This window comes from Protopterus annectens, chromosome 15.part0 (assembly GCF_019279795.1).
Source record: "Protopterus annectens isolate FY-2018-M chromosome 15.part0, PAN1.0, whole genome shotgun sequence".
Lineage (NCBI taxonomy): Eukaryota > Metazoa > Chordata > Ceratodontiformes > Protopteridae > Protopterus > Protopterus annectens.
This window is the reverse complement of record NC_056749.1, coordinates 305,039,183-305,055,051: the sequence shown is the minus strand read 5'-3', so window position 1 is coordinate 305,055,051 and position 15,869 is coordinate 305,039,183.

Below are 15,869 nucleotides of genomic sequence, written 5' to 3'. Positions count from 1 at the left end.
AATATAAGAAAATTAGTGCTTCCACTGATATAATCGACGTAGCTATTCAGCTCTTCCATCTTTCTTGCCATAAGATAAAAACATCATCAACAAAACAACCATAGTATAGTTGATGTGGGAGCCATATGTTGTTTTCCGAGAAGATGGTTTCTTGCTCCCATTCTGCTAATATCAAGTTTGAGTAACTAACTGCTATGTTTATAGAAAATGAGTTGAAAAAGGCATTACTGTTTGCAAAGACAGTTCTGAAAGACACTGGGCCAATTTTTGAGTGATTTCTTTGAACAAACTAACCACTTGACAGTGTTTGAAAATCTTATATTGGTAACTATGGAAATTACCAGTTTGTTCACAGTTATTCCTAATGACTATGGTTTGCATGCTATTAATACTTTCCTACAAAGACACAATACAGCAGCAGATCCAATATGTGCTCTGCTAGAACTTGTTCTATAAAACAACATCTTTATCTATGGAGAAGCCTTCTATTTACAAACATGGGGAGTAGCCAAGGGTACGCCATGTGCTAATAGTTACTCAAACTTGGTATTAGCAGAATGGGAGCAAAAAAACATCTTCATGCTTTTGGCTGTGTCAGTAATATTTTACTAGTTTGGTAGTTATAGATAAGAATTGTTTCATATATCTGAAGAAGTAGATAATTGTATAAGAAGATTATATATAAAAATTCCAGAAAGGTGACCTGTTAGTTAAAGTTAATTATAGTAAGTTTATATTTGACAATTAAAGAAAAACAAGAATCAATGGAAACAAATGCGTCTGAAAAATCTTTAAAAAGATAGTATTACACTTTGGCCACTGGATGGCAGCAAAATGGAAACAGGGAAGCCATGCAATAATAAAAATAATAGAAACAAATGCTTTTGAAAAATCTTTAAAAAGCTAGCATCACACTTTGGCCACTGGATGGCAGCAAAGTGGAAACAGGAAAGCTATGTAAAACTAAATCTATTGGAGTGATACATTCGGCACTTATAGCCAGGAAATAACCAGGTAGAGAAGTGCATATTAGCATATAGCTGAAGTAGGATGGGCCAACATAGTATATTAGCATATTTTTGGCGCCAATTTTAAATCATAGCTATTGGCTATTTAGTAGTGCAAAGAAAGATTATTGGATATTCTAATAAAGAATAAGAATGAATTGACATGATTGGTTTAGAAGCCAACTGATTTTAAACCTTATTGGTTAGTTTTTAGTATAAATATTAAGCATTGCTACCAAAAGATAATGATCTGCAGAAGGCTAAATAGTCGAAAGCGCTTATCGTTTTATCACTATGGAATTTTAATGCTGTTTTTACTTTTTTCATTAAATTTGTTTGCTGTTTGACACAGGACTCTATCATGGTGGATTTTTGCTGTGGTGGAATACCAGAGGTTTTCTTCTTTGTTTGCTTCAATTTTCCACTGGTAAACCTTCAACAAGTGACTCTATCGAGGTGGATTTTTGCGGTGGTGGAATACCAGAGGTTTTCATCTTTCACATTTTGGTTGTGAGGTGAGCTGAGGTGCACTGTCTCTCAATTTTTGGACTTGGAGTGAGAGGCGTGTGTAACGTCGCTCATTTATCTTTTAGGGTGAATGTTCAATGGTGCCCATATTATTAACATGTGAAATATGTTAATTATCAATGTATTTTCTAAAATGTATCAGAAGTTCAAATATTTTGTGATTTAATATTAATATTATCAAAACTTGTTGCAATGGCATATGCAGTGTGGTCTTTGTGTTGAAGTGCTTGGATAAATGCATTTGTTAATAATATACTGCTGATGAAATTGTATGCATAGTAAAAGAACTAGCACATTGGTAAAAATTGAGTATTAATCAAATATCCGAATAGACAAACAAAACAAAACTTTTGTAAATTCCAAATCAGCTTGAATGCTTTTTGCTCTAATTCAGAAACAATCAAATTTTGTCATCTCTCTCACAGGATATACAAATGGTATAGATCCTTTAAGCAGCATCATTCATATGGTTGCTCAACAAAGGTATGTTGTCATTCTTTTTAACTCCCTTTCATTCAAACTACACACTGAGATGGTGTAAATCAAAACTCTCTCACAGTTAAAATTATGCTACAAAGTGTCACATCTGCAAATATTAAAACATGGTTAGAAATTTTATGGAATATGTGAAGATCTGAATCAGAATATGGAGATGAAACTGTCACATTCCTGTCAGCATGCAACGTGTTCTTATTGAACATGCAAGGAAGTGCATAATTACTTTTTTTCATTGCAAGACTATTGGCTCAACAACATGAAGGTTGCTTTGCTTACTTGACAAGTCCTCTGAATCACCTCTCTGAGCTCCTAAACAGACTTCTCTGGCTATTAATCAATAGCAGGGTTACTCTTCTACATGATGTGTGTCTCTAAGTGCATGTGTTGTGTGGATTTTAGCATGCATAAATGGAAACCTATTATACAAAAAATTAAACTTAGAACATTGCCTGCTGCACACACTACACTAATTCTTGGCAATATGCCATTATCCCTCAGAAATAATAGCGACAAACCAGCTTTCTTAAAATAAGTACCATATTATAGTCTAATTTCAGATGAAAACAAATTGTTCTCAAAAACTGGTTAAATATCCTGGAATCTCATACCTGAAATCATTCATACATAGGAAACATTGGGTGGTGTTCATAGTCTGGGGTTTTGCATTTTCATAGCCGTAATCTCAGAAGAATGGCGCTACAAGGTTATGCAAATCCTAGACTGTTAGAATGGCTCTGGAAATCCTGAGGACTTTTTTTGTGAACATATACCCTATCAGAAATGTGTAAAGTGATTAACAAACAAGTGATGGAGGTGCAGCTTACTGTGCTATTAAGGGGGTTTACTCGGATATACATGGGTTTGATTCATAGACACAAATCTATAATGAGCTCTTTTCCATAGAAAGTGTGTAAATCACACTGAAGTTATGCCAGAAAGCAGCATGTTTCAGTCAAAATACTGATATGCAAGGAGAGCCAAGTTGGTGCTTCTGCATACTTGGACAAACAAGTTTGTGGATTGCAACTCCAATATAAAAGGTGAAGCACCTCATTTAAGAAGGGATGTGCATACCACAGGAATACTGGACTATAAATGGCAAACCTGCCTCATTAGCATACTACGCTTTGCAATATTTCTCATTTGAATCTCATTATTGTTCTTGCCTTGTGCATTAATGTAAGTGGCCTCTATAAATCCTGCCTTTGCTACGCTCATTCGTAAGCATCAGGAATATCCCTATTGCATTTGTACAAGCGGCTACGAATACCGCCCATTATCTGCTTTCAAAATTACCCTGAAAGACAACCTTCTCAGAGAAAAAACACATGCCCCAAAGAAACAGTTAATAAATTTCAGCTATATGTGCTGCCAAAAGGAAATTGTTTTGAAAATGCGTTACTAAGAACCAGATGGTGAATATTTGAATCATATTATAAAAATCTTGTAAATATGAAATAGTAAGTAATAACCAGGTTTGTCAATGTATTATGTGACTGTGGTTGACTTTGTTTTATTAACTATTTCTCTAAAGCACTACTGTGATTTTCATAACTACCAGATTAAATAAAAATATGCAAACACACTGTATCTATGCATGTATATATGTATGTATGTATGCATGCATCCATCCATATTGCTGTTTTTCTGCATGAATTATGATCCTTTCTGAGTCTGGGTCATAGCTGGAAATGTATAGCTTACCCATTTATTTCCCTGTGTATGAATAACTGAATAAAATGCATAAAAAATATTTTTAGTCAAGATGCTTCCTTTGCTATAAGTTAATACTTCCTTGACAAAACAAGCTTTTTTCACAGCACATCTGAAGCGATTCTTCAGTGTAAACCATATAGCCAATATTAGTTTATGAAAATATGAAAATTCACATACTGCATCAAAAATAAATAACTAAATAAATTAACAACTATCTGTTAAAAATATTTAGTAGAATATCATAATTACAAAATGATTAACTGGGAGGATGAGGGAAACCTCAATGGCTGAGAGTCTTAGCTACATGTTAAAATTAATTTATGATTTATTTAAAATATATTTATTTTATCTGTACATATATATCAGTCTCTCTCTATATATATAGATATAGAGATACGTATGCTTGTTTATGTATGGCTGATGTCACCACCCTACAGAGGCATGCATGATGCCATCAGCTACTGCATGTTGGACTGGAGGGAACAGAGAATATGAACAGCAATGGTGGGGGAGATGTGTGTATAACTTTTGCAGAGTTGGACCACAATCCAGCCTCCAGGTAAGAACATTCATTGTTCCTCAGCTTATCTCTAGCATTTTATTATTGGCTGAGCAAGTGTGTACTGGGCCATTTCAGCTGCCTCTTCTCAGCTTGCTGTTTTTAAAATCTGTTTGGTTGTGTGATTTATCTGTTGGCCGTTCTGTTCAGTAATAGCTGGCTGATTTACTGTGTGTGTATATACCTGTAAACAAAACTACAAATCTGTTAGTGACCACAAAGGTGTGTCTGTACTTTTGCTGGCTTCGTAGACCTGGAGTGATTCCAGTAGAAGGCATTGAATGTCTTTGTAACTTAAAACAAGTCATTTTCGATAACTGCCGTGACAAACAATGGGTGTATAATCATATCCCTCAACTGTCCAGATTTCACAGGTCTAGATTTTTGAGTTGTCTTTTTTTTTGTCTGTTTTTCATAAAACCTTTTGTTTTTGGACAAGTCACTGCACTAAAGTCACTAAACAATGACAGACATTTGAGTTTCAGTCTTTATATCCTTCATAAAATGCAGTCTAAAGCAAAACCATATTCTAGTAATTTTCTCAATTTATAATTAATTTCTGTTTCTAATGTTAGGCATTTATTCCTGCAGTCTTTTATTTCCAGATTTTTTGTTCTGAGATGTTGAGAGGGTAGGATTATTACTATATTGCAATCTTAACTTTGGATTTAAGGTTGTTTTATTTTTATTTGTTTAGTCTCATATTTTTAAATGTAATGGTGCTATGTGCGGGGGAAGGGAAGGTACTAGAAAATAAGATGTTCAGAGGCTGTCTTGTGGGTTTCCCTGGACACCCTTATGGCTCAGTCGTTACAGGAGCAAACTTTGTGGGTCGGGCCTCACACACAGCAGGCCATTTAGAGTTGTAAGCAATTTGTTGAATCTGTTTATTAATTATAATACCTTTCACTTTTTTTCTGGAAGGTGCTGTATGGAATTGTCAGATAAAGGTCTGTTTTGGTTTGTTTGGGCACGGTGACAATGTCAATACTTTTACTTATATTTTTGCTGTACATTCCCTTTCCCACTTGGCCCAGAACAGTTAGGGTTTTTTAACAAGGAAGGATGCCGTTTTATTTAGATGTTTGGTTGTTTAATTTATCTGCTGGCCAATTTACTGTGTGTGTTATTATTGGCTGAGCAAGTGTTTACTGTCTGGGCCATTTCAGCTGCCTCTGCTCGGCTTGCTGTTTGGTTGTTTAATTTATCTGCTGCTTGGCTATTTGGTTATTTACTGTGTGTGGTAAGAACATGCCTCTGCTCAGCTTGCTATTTAATTTATCTGCTAATGGCCATTCCATTATTTACTATCAGCTGAGCAAGTGTGTACTGTCTGGGCCATTTCAACTCCCTCTGTGCGGCTTGCTGTTTTTGGCTGACTTATCTGCTGGCCGCCAATTTTGATTTACTGTGTGTTTAATTTATCTGCTGGCCACCAATTTAGATTTACTGTGTGTTTAATGTATCTGCGGGCCGCTGTATGTGTGTGTGTGTGTGTGTGTGTGTGTGTGTGTGTGTGTGTGTGTGTGTGTGAGGAAAGTATACCTAGTGGTTAGAGTTAGTTAGGCTCAAACCCTGTACCTTAGGTAGCAAGAGCCTAAATCACCTACCCACACCAGCTTTGCTAAGACTGTACAAGCATTGCTTAAAATATGCCCCCCCCCCCAATAAATTCTAACTTTTCTTAAGTTGTGCTGCACAGTTCTTCAGGGGGAAAGTTTAGTGCTGTTTAAGTGGTCTGTTTGTGTTAGTAGCACAACAGGTAGAATACCTGCGTTTGATACAGAAGGCTGTGGGTTCTACTCCCACAGTATGTAGATTGCTGATACCATACTGTGTTGTACTTTTAATGCTGCAGTCCTGAGAATGTTCTCTTTGGCGGAGATACCTAGCAATTATGAACCTGTTATCAGTTTGTTCCTTATTGCAATATTAGTACCTTATTTCTTTTAATGTAATGAGCAATTTATCCCTCAAGGGCAACAGGCACTTTATTTGTAGATGAAACAATGAAATATAAAGCTGTTTGCTAGCAGCAATCTCCATTTGTTACAGAGCTCTTTAATGTGGAATTATTAAGATGACTTTTACTTTTGCAGAGATTGTGCATATTTACTGATACTGGTGGATTGTAGAAGCTTACGTAGACTCATGATGGAAATGTTCTGAATTGAGCAATTTTGTCATTATTGGTTCATGCAATTTATTTCATTGCTTACTGGAAAAATGTTAAAAACAATAAATTTAAAACACACTTTAACAAGTGTGCTGTATTATGCAAGGAATAAAATTTAATAAAGTCAGGAAGGTGTATCAAAGAATGCATGCATGTTTCTTGTTTTGTGTACAAGGGGCCTATGATTTGAAAACAGCCCAAAGATAATCTTTATCCACCACTGGGCAGATGCATTTTCTTTGGATGTGGTGTGTGCTTCAATACTGTTTCAATGAATGTGAGTTTCAAAGGCAGAAAAGTTTTAATGCCAAGTGTATTTTCATTGTGAGACAATATTGCTTTGTTTAGTAGATCTCTAATTAGTGTTTGTGCATTGTGCTATAAAATGTAAAAATAAAATCCAAATAATTATTGTAGAAGTAAATCAGTATGCATGCACACATTAGTGTTTATGGTAAATGGGGCAAAATAGCCAGGTAATGGGACATTGGAATGGCTGCAGGGGGACTCTGGTGCAATATTTTGGTTGTCTGTTCTTCAGTTTGCGTTTGAAAGTTGGTATCCCACAATTCCACTGGAGCAGGTGGGGTTACATAATTATGTATGCAAATGTTATGTTAATCAGTGTACAGATTTGTACCTATTTTTCATGGGCCTTGTCCAGATTTTTGATGTTTCCAGGTTGAAAGGTATGGTGTGTGTGTGTGTGTGTGTGTGTGTGTGTGTGTGTGTGTGTGTGTGTGTGTGTGTGTGTGTGTGTGTGTGTGTGTGTGTGTGTAAGATACACTCAGTCTGTTTTGTGGAAAGGGTTTGGTATGATACATTAAATTTTGATATTTGACTCACTTTTACAAAACACGGGTGAAGAACACACTGTTCTTAGACAAGAACGAAGCACTGAGTAACATGCAGACATGATCATACTGCACTACTGTTAGTCATAAAACATAAAGGAGCAAGACGTTAACTGAATGACGCTTTCTATATAGCTGACAACTGAGAAATGCATGTCTAAAACAACATGTTTAACAATGTGTCTTTCTATTTACTGGAGATAAGTGTGGCTCTAAGTGCACTTGCTCTGTGGATTTTAGCAGCCACAAATAATATGATCATGCTGGTACATGTGAAGATATCATAAATATCACAATTTAATACAAAAACTAAGCAGTAGATTCTTATCCTAGCAGCATTATTTTTTATTTTATTTTACTTACTTACTTTATTTAATTTATTTATTGTGAAGTAGGAGGAGGAACTCACCAGATGTTTGAAATTCCATTCATTTATTTTTGCCATTGGAATGGCTATGGTGTCCTTAGTTAATGAACCTGCAAACATCAGTTCCATTTCCTTCTGTGTTTGATGAAGTTTTCAGTACTATTCTCATTGTAAACTGCTGATGCACCAGCAGGTGTTGAACTGCAGAAGATTAATAGTACGTCAAACTGTTCTTATTTGCCATTACTTTTACTGCCTTTAGTTACATGTACTCAAAGTTGACAGTTACTACTGACCAAGAGTACTTGAGATAATGCTTAAAAGAACATAAATTGTTTAATGTATAAAAGCTGTACTCTGCAAATATAACCTTCAGGGACTTGAGCCAAACCAAGTTATTTATTTTCAGGGTCATCTTTTATATCTAGCATGATGCTGTACTATATTGTTGAATAGAGCAAGTGCGGTTTATAAATTACAGATTTTGTTTATATTTCAGCTTCACTGACCAAGCTTTGTCTGCATTCATTCTCCATTATAAACATTTTCTTTTGTACATGATGGTCTGATCAAATGCCTTTTGATTGTCTCTTAATCTTTTCATAACTGTACAGACTTAAATAAAATCAATCATCGACCTCTGATCTCTCAAGAGTCTTCAGTAAATTTGAATCAAATCATCTGTATGAAAAACTGTATTATACCGAGAATGAGTTGTATTTTAAGTGTATTTATAACATTATCACATTTTTTTTCCAAAGAAGTAAAAATCAGTTTATTTTATATAACCACTAAAATATAAGATGTAGAACATCTTGTCACATATTTCAATAAGGAAAAAGTGACAACTGTTCATATATGCCTGGAATGCTATTGTCAAACTTTTTTTTAAGTTATAAAAGAAGCTAGCCTTCAAAACTTCCCTTCTAACTGAGGTTTTATAATTCAGACATTACTGTAATGGATTAGAACAAATGGACTTACCAAAACAACTTTGTTCAAATGTAACCTAAGAAGACCAAAACTCTTACACTGGGATTGTTATCAGGTCAAAATATTAACAAAGCACATGCATGTGAATCTATTGAGAAATGTCCCTTTTATTACAATAAAGCAGGACCATATACAAGCCAGAATGTGATGCCAGTGTTATCACTACATAACACAGACTGTGTAAATGGAAAGGCTTGTAGGTGAGAACTACAAGAGAATAAAATAAAGCTCTGCAATGCAAATGTGGTAGACAGGCCTTCAGCTATATTTTGTGTCCTGAAAAGCAATTCATGACTGGCTCCAGAAATTTATTTTTTTTTTTGGCATAGCATATTTTATGTACATAAACTCTGAACTGCCTGCTAAGTAAAATCAAACCCATAACACAGAGCTAAGATTACCACTGCTGTAGTCCACCACTGACCCTACATTAGGAAATTATGTTAACTTGAATCTTATAACCAATTAATAATGAGAAAATTAAGACCAACAATCACCTATAGCTGCCCAGAAAATGCCCAGAACAGAAGGAAATAATTATTTGCATCATACATGCCATCCTGACTCTAACATTCAATTAATCAGAATTTGCTCTTACCAACAAAGTCCTATTACCAACACAACAATTCAAGTTTTTGTGGAATTATTTCAAAACTCTGGCACACCCTACACTTGGCCAATACAAAAATTCTTCTGCTATAAACTTTTAGAAATCTTCTGTAAAACAATATTTGCAAAAAATGGACTTGTAAATGTTAAATTATGTAACTGGCTATATTCTAATGACCCTCAACTAACTCCTTCTCATTAGCTTTACCCATCTTTTTTATTGTAGATACAGACACAATAATTGCAGTACTTTTGAGCTAAATCAGCAATCATAATGTTATGTGTAACTGCTTTAAGGAGACAGACTAATTATACCATTGTTATACATATAATTGCTGTACAAATGTAACTATAATATAAAATATGATAATAAGATTCAGAACTGTGAACACTGATTGGAAACAGCAATCATTTTGCCATTAGAAAGAATTACATCAGGCATATCATTTGAAATATGAACAGATCTACTGTGAAATAAATAGTGAGGTCTCCCTAACACACAAATATACAACAACAAAAAAAAAGCTGAACTAATAGGTTCCACAGTCCAAAATAAAGAATAAATCAACCACACACCGTATAGTGGAACCAATGCTGGAGCCAGGCTGTTACTCTATAGAATAAAGGCAAAATAGTTGTAGCATATAAAACACTTTAATATCAGGTGAGCACTTTCACAAAAATACTTCTTCAGACCATAAAACACAAGTGTAATAAAACCATTTAAATAGGTACAGCATAAATCACTTAATTAGCCATAATTGAAAATAATTAACAATTATAAAGGTACACATTTAAAATTTTTATTCCTTGTATAACCTTAATGTATACCTTTCATTTTAAGAAAGGGATATAGGGAAACACAATCATTCAAGCCCTTCCCACAGTCTGCCCTTAGCCTTATTATCCACTTAGTTTCTATGCATTCAGTATAAATATGCTTAACAAGGTAAAAATAGTAAGAAGAAAATGACAAAAAGTCTAATTGTGTTGTCCAACACAATCATAATGTCAAACCTGCTTTCCATGCCATTGGTGGAAAGAAAGAGAGCAATTTCCATTCCGCGGTGTTTAAGTTTGTTGGAGGTGGGGGGGGGGGCAACACATAAACTTAGTATAAGAAAGAGAAATTTCTGTCTGCTTTCTTGGTTTGAAAATATCAGCTAAAGTTCATATGATTTTAATGAAATGGCTGAGAATTTAAGGCATAATGTCACTAGCTCAAACATTCAGACACACTGGGTTGCTTGTACATAGAAACGTTTTTTAATTATATTTTGCTAAAATTACAAATAATGTATAGAAGGTTCTGTTCCAGGATAGCACAACTAAAAATGAAGATGATAACCACAAGTTTCAATAAAGACATGGAAAACTCATCAGTCAAGATTGACATCCTCTACACTAATTGATAGTTTGCACAGTATAATTTATCACTTCAACAGTAGATACCTATTTACTTGAGGAAAGGTGATGGATAAAGCTGCACTTTACTGCAGTGAATGAGGCATACTAAATTACATTGTTACTTTTAAGAATAATTATGGATGCAGTTGTATGCAAAAACAGTTAATAAATTTTATTAGGCAACAGATGTTTTGGGAGTCCTATGAGAAAAGGGTTCAGTTCCTTAATACCATTTATATTTCAGTTTTTTACCTACTGCCTGCCAAATAAGAGAGAGCATTCTCTTAGTCCAACAGCTCATTTGTTTCTTTCATCAAGTCAGATTGTGAGAAGTCATCATTATGGCAGCCAATTGGAAGGTTTGATTTTTTTTTTTCCAGAGCACTAACAGTGAGTGCATATTATGAGGTGCCAGAAAGGAGCATGCGAAATCCTTTCCAAAGATGGTTTCCCCTTAATTTTTCAAGGGGTGTTTCCTCCAAGCAGCCTGCCCTTTCACCTACAGGGTGAGCAATTATGCAGTTTGATAAAAATACAATATCAGAAGATTTTTAGACATAATACATTTACTGAAAAAATACACTATTCAGGTTACAGTGTAATTCTACATTGTAGAATAAAATGCAATTTCTGTTAAAGTATTGCATAGAGTATTATAATATTTGTAGGAAGAGAATTCTAAAGTGATAAGACATAGTAAGTATTTCTACTGGAGTACTGTACAGAGTATCACAGCATGAAAAATGTATGCAACATTACAGTATTTACAACAAGAAAAGCCCAGAGAAAGATAGACCCAAAACAGTATGGTTCACAGGGCATTCTGCATGTAATGGGTGGTGGGAGAAAAGTTAGAATGATTGAGAATCATTAACTTAATTACAGATCTAGCTTTGCAGTCTTAACATAGGAGTGTCCACCGTAAGACTTTGATTTATATTCATAAAGATTTTAATTCACCTACTTTAAAAATCATAGAGGTGACATGTCCTTCAAGAGTTATAAGAAAGTTCGGAAGGTGCTGAAAATCACTGTACCCAGACAGCATGGAAAACAGAAAAAAATGGGTAAATATAAAAATGCAAAGAGTATATTGTAAACATCAAGCATAAGCTTTGCAGATCTATAACAGAATATCAGGACATCTGTTGCATGCAATAACAAAACGCATATGAATTAATTCACAATGCAATCTTTGTTACTTGTCAAGAAATTTATTTGTGTCTATATATATATATATATATATATATATATATATATATATATATATATACATACATATATGGTTCCCCTTCAAAACATCTGAATCTCTTAACATCGAATACCCAAAGCATCTAAAAATCATAACATCGAATTTCATAACACTGAAAATGTATAACATTGAGTAGTGTATCATCAAACATGTAAATGCTATAGTTTAATCTGTTAATCTTGTGGTATCACTATAAGATGCTGTAGTTTTTTATTTATATAGTTATTATTTATATAGTGTAGGAATTTATACTATTTATATAGTGCTTATTTTATCAGCGGAGGTGCAGCGGTAGCGTTGTTGCCTCACAGCAAGAAGTTCGCCCGTTCGATTCTCAGCTGAAGTGCGGGGAGTGCCTTCTGTGTGGAGTCTGCATGTCCTCCCTGCAGTTGGGTGGGCATTCAAAAGACATGCGTAAATGGGCGTTGAAGGTTGAATGTCGAGCTGGCACCTCGGCGTTCGTGAAAATCTACTGCCAATCATTAGCAGACTGGAGTTCCGCTGTGGCAACCCCTAACTGGGAAAAGCCGAAAGACAACAATATATAGTGTTTATTTTGCCAATCTGTACATGTTTTAGGCTGTGAGGTATGTGATTTAGACATTATATGTACATTTTTTATGGTGATCATGATACAGTGGGGTTAGAAAATTAACATTTTGCCACTGTACTGTGATCTCCTAGTTGGTATATTTAATGTATGGGGGTGTTGGGGTACAGGGAGGCTTGCCCCCCTGCAAAAATGTAATAAAAAGTGTGCTTGTTAGTTTGGTGGTCTTATAGGTTGAGGGGATGTTATTTACATGTCCTTTGTAGTTTTCGATGCTGTGATGCACAGTTTCAGTGTTCTGAGTTAAAGATGTCATGAGTTTTAGATGTTCTGGGGTTTCGATGTTATGATCTCAATGTTTAGAGATTCGATGTTATGAGATTTAGATGATGTTTTGAAGGAGACCCATATATAAATAAATATATATATATATATATATATATATATATATATATATATATATATATATATATATTTATTTACAGCTTAAGTGTGTATGCTCAAAAGAACATTTTTCCTATGTTTTACAGCTCACTGGCCAGTTTGAAATATGAGGTAGTGGTACATTGGGTTCTGAGAATTTGCCCTTGCCCAGCTGTTGTGTGATCTCAGAGTTGATATATAGAATACACAGGGGGTGGTGGGTATAGAATGGCTTGACCCCTGCAAAAAATATAATCATTTCTCTTGGTTGTTTAATATGATTAGATTCAATCTAATATGACTGCTCTATTTGTATTTGCTCTTTGGAGCATTTATTTGATGATCAGTTTATATATATATAATCTATCAATCGCTATATGAAATATGAAAATATTAAAATGTAGACAGAAACAGAAGTAACAAATAAAATTGCATTTATATATCAAACCTACAACCAATAAAAATGAACTTTTTATAAACTAAAGTAAAAAAAACACAAAGGCAAGCACACACAAACAAGAGGAGGGGATTATAAAAATTGCATAGAATAGCATAAAAACTTGCACTTCCAACAGCTGGCAGTTTTTGTACTCTCATGATAAAAAAAGTCAAACTTAGGAAAATTAAACATTTTTTACTTCCGACCTAAACTGCCTTTTGAATATATATACTTTGAGACTAATGAATAAACAAAATGAGATAATACACTTACTGTAAATGTACCACTTGTTTGTTTGTTTTTAATTCTATGTTCTTCTTCTTACAGTTTTGACAACTTATTGTTTCAGTAAATGACTGTTTATCATGATAAATGACTTTGCTGTATGCATTAACTTGCCCTTAGTCTATTAAATACTCCAGTTAATAGTATTGTATGGCTAGCATCCATAATTTATTATATTTAATTTAGTCTCATTTGTTTAATGTGAAAGTCCATCTGGGCCTACAGGGTACCCATTTTTAGTGGAGGCCTAGGGAAAAAGCTAGAGGATATATCAGAAAAAGCATTTTGCAAATGCTATACATTACAAAAGTATTGCTAAAGACATATGGTAAAACTTCAAAGGTATTAATACACACATATATAATAAAGATTAAAACGTAGTTCAGCTTTAAGAAGAGTTAGGTTATAGGGATGTTTTTAAAGTCAGCTAAGAACAACAGAGCAGAGATGGAAAGGCAAAACAGTATGCATGCTAGGGAAAGGGTAATTGTATGGTACAGACGGTTCAGCCTGGGATGGGGCAAGAGCAATGCCAGGAGTCTTTTACAGTATGTTTTAAAAGCAAGAAGGTTATGTTACAAAACATATTAGATAAACAAACTGGGAATAATTTTGTATACTGCCAGTGCCGGCTTATTCAGAGACATGGTCCAGGGAGTAGCACATGCATCCCTTCAGTGAATAATAAATAAACAAGTAAATAAACTGGTAGTTGGCTAGCATATATTTTCCTTTATTTGGTCATCATAATCTAACATATAAAAAGATCTATACCGTAATGATTCATTTCCCTTTTCTGTCTATACTCATGTATGTCATTATGTTTACACTAATGTACATCATTATGTGAAAGAATTACAGTCAGTGATTAAAGCAAGTTACACAGTGGGTGGCACCAAAATGTAACGTAAGTACAAAAAAGAGTTTATCTTATGAGCAGAACATGAAATAGCTTGAATTTCTTGTTCTACAATGATGTATTGAATGATTAAAAGCAAGTTGTCTATGCAATCCCTTTAGTCTGAGAAACCAATAAAGCAGCAAATGTTTTTTTTTTCAGCATGTATCTGGATAACTTGTTTTAATGATGGTTAAGGGACAGCATTTCCTTTTCAGCATTTACTGCAGGTCCTTCCCTTATAATTGTGTCATACTTTTTATCATATTAATTCAGCTTCGGTTTTCTAATAAAAAATATGTTTTCTTGTAGAATATTTAATTTCTACTTTATTGGCTCAGTTCAAAAATGGATTATTTAAATGGTAAGCCATGTATACTATGTGAAAAGAAACTACAATTAATTTATGTGATATCTCCAATTTTGTTTCTAATATTCCTCTTTGCCTTTGTAGTAAATACTATATGTTTTCCTAGAATTATCAAACATACTTTGGCACAGTTCATATAGTGAAACAGACAATCTTTGTTCAATAAGGAGGACATGACCTACTTCAAACAATATCTGGAATTAGCAGCTTAAGTGTGAGTTATAACTAAGGGCCATTTGTCTAATGGGTGCTCAATTTCTTTTTACAAATTATTTTTTCTTGTTTTGAACAATAGATATGGAAAACAAAGTTTGTGCTACTGTAACCCTTTATGCCACAAAAAGTACTGCTTGCAGCCAAATATATAAAAAGAATGGTGAAAGAAACAAGGAACAGAAAAGATCTCTTTAGGAAAAATGGCATGCAAGTGGATTTCGCAATACTATCAACTGGCTGGAGTATGAAAAAGATTCAGTTTAGAGATGCAATCCATTCATCAGCTATATATTTCTAACCTGATTACTTAAACTTCCAAATCAGTTCTGGTTAGCTCCTCTCAATGATTCCTCAAAAAGCTGAAATGAGGTAAAAAAGGATACAATTATTTTAATAAGAATTAGAACAAATTATTTTATTTGACACTAGCTATTTGTTCATTGCTAACGTAATGCTTGCTGTCAGTATTACAGATTAGAATAACTATGTTCATATCTCTGAATTGTATCTTCTTATGAGGAATGTTCCTCATTTTGAGTCATAAAAGGAACATGTTTCTCACAGTTCCACACTGAAACGGCTGTCAATCATCTAGTGCTAAAAATGTGTTTAAGTGATATTCGTGGTAAACAATACTGAATCATATTAATTCACCGAACAATTTTGTATACATTTAAAGTAACACATTTTGAACATCCTATAAGATTCCTATTTGAAATTTT